The sequence below is a fragment of the Nanorana parkeri genome, unplaced genomic scaffold, assembly GCF_000935625.1.
Source record: "Nanorana parkeri isolate BGI_ZX_2015 unplaced genomic scaffold, ASM93562v1 scaffold2648, whole genome shotgun sequence".
Taxonomy (NCBI): domain Eukaryota; kingdom Metazoa; phylum Chordata; class Amphibia; order Anura; family Dicroglossidae; genus Nanorana; species Nanorana parkeri.
The window spans coordinates 7,294-12,738 of record NW_017308916.1 but is presented as its reverse complement, the minus strand read 5'-3'; the positions used below and the strand labels follow the sequence as shown (position 1 = coordinate 12,738).

Sequence of the window (5,445 nt, the reverse complement as noted above, 5' to 3'; positions counted from 1 at the left end):
CACAGAGCCCACACTGGCCAACACAGAGCCCACACTGGCCAACACAGAGCCCACACTGGCCAACACAGAGCCCACACTGGCCAACACAGAGCCCACACTGGCCAACACAGAGCCCACACTGGCCAACACAGAGCCCACACTTGCCAACACAGAGCCCACACTGGCCACCACATGTCCCCATTGACCGCGAGAGAGCCCCATTGAGCTCACATGAGCCCACACTTGCCACCTAAGAGCCCACACAGATACTAATATTGGTGCATTCCTAAATTTTACCATTGGGGGGGTCACCACAACCTGGCAAATGTTACCAAGGAGTCCAAGCCCTAGAAAAGTTAAGAACCACTGCTATAGGGGGGTTACATTTCTACCCCGTGACAGCCCACAAATATCAACATATTACAAAGATCTCACCTAATGGACAAGATGGCAGATGAATGACTGGACACAATGATCAGCATGCTGGAAAGTCACTCAACCCTCTCAAGGCTGAGGTGCTGTAAACAGTGCCTGGGACCCGGAAACTTTTTATGTCAGAATTTTATTGCAATGTCACAAAGTGACGTTGCATTCAGCTCTACAGGCCTCGGCGCATAGAACGATGAGGTGGATTGCGTTGCACCACACGGCGCTAATAAAAGGCAGAGCGTGTATAGCTTTTTTTCCCAGGGGGGCACCACCACCATGCAGTGGTGTGACCTGCTCTGTCTGCAAACAAGGCCTTGTCTTTTTCCTTTGAACTGCGCTGGGCAAGGACGAATGTAAACGGGCCCATTTGCTAATTCTTCAGTGCAGTAACCGATAACAAATCAGAATCCATCTTGGATTCTGGTACTGGTCTGAATTCCCCTTGCTGATTGGCTGTTAAGGGTTTCTGTACTTAACAAACAGCCAACCTTTGGTCTTACCTTAGAAGATGGTCCCAGCTGTCTGTCAGTTCATTTTCAGAACGCCCGCGGATTCCCCAATACTTTGGTGCTTTATGGAACCACACGGCTTCCTGGCCAATAACAGGCCCATTCCCCCCAATGAGGCTTCACATGCACTGCATCTGGCAGCAAAATGCAAAGGTTCCGAAATAGGTGGGCTAGTAATGGACCAGGAAGCTGCCTGGTGTATAAGTGCCATATAAAGCACTGGGTTTGTGGGGAGCACTTCAGAAATATAGGTAACCAGCTAACACCTGGGGGTGTCCGTCTCATGTACCTTGTGCTCCACTCCTTACCGGAACCCCTTTAAGCAACAGAGGGTGATGTAGTAACTACGGATGGCGTCGTGTACATCAGGTGTATTGGATGCATCACCACCAATAATACATCTTCTTTATTGACGGAACAAGCCACATAACGTTTTGGGGCCGCGCAGGGTCCCCCTTCTTCAGGTTTTAGTATGCTAAGAAGAGGACCCTGCGCGGACCCCGAAATGGTGTTATGAGGCTTTTTGCGTCATTAAAAAGGAGAACTATGAGGGGAGGGGCTTTTCACTCATCCTCATAGTTCTATCTGACGTGTGACAATGAGACTGTCACAGGTCGGCTCAATAGATCGGGAAGTGAGCGAACACATACCGTCCCTCGCTCACTTCTCGATCATGTTCCTGCAGAGAGCCTTGACAGGGGAGGGACTGGATTCCCCCCTCCCTGCTCCGATCCTCCAGCGCTGACTGGCAGAACGGACGGGGGAGGGGGCGGGTACAGCTGGCTCTGCCTCTAGATAGGCAGAGCCAGCTGTCACTCACGCAGCTGGGCGGATCCGGGCACAATAGTCGGGCGGCGTCTCAGTATACCGCGAGCTGTAGCTCCCTACTGAGATTTGGGTGACGGGAGGACGCTAGTTTGTGTCCTCCCGTTACCCTTAGGAGAACTATGGGGAAAAGCCCTGACCTCATAGTTCTCCTTTAAAGAAGATGGATTATTGACACAAGACTCAGGTGTGCTGGTATAACGTGTTTCCCCGAAAATAAGACACTGCCTTATATTTTTGGTAACCAATCGCTGGCCAGAATGAGGGAAGCGCACTTTCACTATCGGTTCCTCACAGGCGGAGCGCATTTGGAATCACTATAGAGGAGGCATCGGCTTATGCGGCTCTGCTCCCTCCGGTGCCGCCTCGCTTCCTCTAGGGCCGGCTTCGTTGGCACCGCTGATTCTCTCCCGCGGCTCTTCAAGTTCCCCCCTTATGCCACCACCGGCCCTGGGAATGGTCACAACTTTTAGGTCTTATATTTTAGCAATTCCCAAAAATAGTACTAGGTCTTATTTTCGGGGGAAACAGGGGTACCTGTCTCATGTACCTGAGACCACCTTACATAGTATGTGAAGCCCCCCAGTTTCCTCCTTTTCTGAATAAGGCCCTTAGGGTCTAAGGCATTGGCAGCAGAGCATTTTTAGCAAAGCTCAAACTGCCCCACAAACAATGAAAATCAGATTCTGCACAGCTAGATAACGCAAATGATTGGCAGCAGCCTGGAAAATCTCTGCCACTGCGCTTACATAACATCTTCACTGTGCATTAGGGAGCAATAACATGAGATAAATCCCTTGTCCTATGAGAACTTGGAAAAGGCATGAAGATCTCTAGGTGAAGCCTGAAGGAGACCTCCCTGTCCACGTCCAGATGCAGCTTGCAACCTTCAGCAGTGCGACATTCAGACATTAAAATAATATCTGATGATCGGGATATAAAAGGTCTATGCTGGGGCCCTGCGCTGCTAGGGCCAGGCCTCCGCCTCCTCGCCCTTCACCGTCGGTCGATAGTCATGTAAGGGACCCGGGCGGGCCCCCCAGGCCCCTTACATGAGTGTTGGCCGTACCCCCCCTGATGGCTGCCCTGACTGTCCTTGTTCAAAACACTTCCTGTCTCCCGACTTTGCTCCTGTGTATGTCACCCGGGCTTCACATGGAGACTGTCGCCCTGTCACATGAGATTCCATTGGAGACTACAAGTGGCTGTTTCATCACACAGACATGGCCCACTGTTGTCACCAAACAGGAAACCCGCCCTGAGAAATGCCATGGCAGCCATCACTGGAGGACATGCAGACAGGAAGTGGGTACGAAGAACAAAGAGGCTGCAGGAGGTCAGCAGCGCTGAGATGGATCAAGCGAGGGGGGGAAATAAAAAGACAACAAAAACAAGTTTTATATATAAAAAAAGTTGTTGTTTATGATAAATAGTGCTTTAAGCCGAGTGACTGACATTCAAGTCTGGTTTACTATAAAAACACACAGCCTGCTTAGGATATATTGTATACAGATTAAAACTTTCAGCTAGGCCCATCTCCTCTATAATCACTGAAACTCCTGATAAGAGTGCTCTTCCTGTGCCTAGGCACTCTTGATCTCAGTGCACTTCCTGTGCCTAGGCACTCCTGATAACAGTGTACTTCCTGTGCATAGGCACTCCTGATAACAGTGTACTGCCTAGGCGCTTCTGATAACAGTGCACTTCCTGTGCATAGGCACTCCTGATAACAGTGCACTTCCTGTGTTTAGGCATTACAAATATCAGTGTACTTCCTGTGCCTAGGAACTCCTGATATCAGTGCACTTCCCATGCCTAGGCACTGCTGATAACAGTGCACTTCCTGTGCCTAGGAACGCCTGTGTCTTGTGACTCCTAGCTATGTGTCTACAATGTGAGATCATCTAGGACTCTGATTCTGAATGATTGTCTGACCGGATTTGGAGTGAGATTTGGGGATGTCACTACTGTGCTGCTCACTGTTCTCCTTGCTGGAGAGGAAGCTGTACCTGAGGACCTGCAATGCAAACAGCTCCCTGCTCATCCATTCAGTGCATCTGGGCTTCCTCCACCTCTCCTGCTCTGGCCTAAGGCTTCTTTCACACTATCTGATCGGGAGGGGATCCGTGCAGCGGTGACATCTGTCTCCGCCCGTTTTTTCCCCTCCATGACGGGACCCCATGTCGGTCTATGGGGAATCTGATGTAAACGGACATGTGTGCGTTTACATCAGATTACCCCTGATCCAGCACGAATAGGCTCAACAAACGTCACACTGTTCATTTTGTTTCCCACGACCTGGCCGGAGCCGGGGGCAACCAGATGTAAACGGACACCCAGAGACTTACATTGGGCATCCGATTGGGTCTGCCTGAAAAACTGACAGGCAGACCTAATCGGACCACCTATCTGAAAGAGGCCTAAGGAAGCAAAGCCCTGCTCCTCTACCGTGATGGCTGTCTCCATAGAGAGACATAGTGCAAAACAAGGCATGGTAACCCAGTAACAGGACAAAAGCTGCAAGCAGACCACAGACAATACTGGTTAGTAGCCCCCTGCCTGCCATTGTTGAAGTCAGGGTTCCCACAGTATAGGTCCTCTTTAAATGTATAGAGCATAACATTAGCTTTCTATCACATACACTGTTTGTGTCCTCATGGCGGTCCCTCATATGGAGCTTTACAGGTAGACTTTGCATAGCCCCGTGCCCTCTGCCTGCCATTTTTGTGGGCATGGTTCCCACGGTACAGGTCCTCTTTAAATGTATAGAGCATAACATTAGCTTTCTATCACATACACTGTTTGTGTCCTCACGGCGGTCCCTCATAGGGGGCTTTACAGGTAGACTTTGCATGGCCCAGATTGACTACGTTTAAAGCACTGATCTACCAAAAACATTTGTGCGCAAACATCTTAAACTTCTCAGATATCAATTGGAAAAACCTAAACAGCAATCCACAGGAAGCTACAGGAAGTCAACGTTCCTCAATGTACCATACCTTCTAAATAAACAGGAAGCATATGAGGCAATGCTTCTTAGCCAACAAGCTCCCTTACCAAAATGAATCAGGCTAGTGGCATCCATTTTGTGCACTCTCCATTTATTAGCATCAGCACTCAGGCCTGCTTTGCTGCAGCACACACACACACACACGATAAAGTGTATATTGCAGCACCACGACAGACCTTGTTTGTATGCTGATTCACACAATGTTCCTGGAAAGGCAAAACAATATGATCTATGCAGTTTAAAGAAAAAAAAAAGCCTACATCACGTGTTTACCTATCACAGCTTATACAATGGGCCTCTGCTTACCCCCAGGGAAGCCTGTGACAGGGAGAGGGGGGGGATGGGAGAGGGTTAATGGCATGCCATTAATAGCTCTTATCCGGGGGGGGGGACGGGACTGTTCAATCCAGCTGCAGAGAACCGACAGCCTCCATTTACAAATAGTCAGCTAAAATTAAACCCCCGTTTGTAGGGCTGATAAAAATCTGAATATGCCAAAAAAAAAAAGAGGCAAACCACATCCTCTCTACATACAGCAAGCCTGGAGAGACGGTTGCAGGGGAGCCCTGAAGTCACCGCACTACAGGAATTAGGTCTTTTAAAAGAAAAGAAGAAAAAAAAAAGAAAAACAAACACAAGTCCTGCAATGAGATCACAAAAACAAAAATAGAATAATCAACTTTTTTTTTTTTT

General features: G+C 49.0%; 1 protein-coding gene across 4 annotated transcripts in view; it reads right to left on the bottom strand.

The window, feature by feature from the left end:
* ZMYND8 (zinc finger MYND-type containing 8) overlaps positions 1 to 5,445 on the bottom strand; it is a 106,425-nt gene that overhangs the window by 99,164 nt on the left and 1,816 nt on the right. The window lies entirely within an intron of this gene.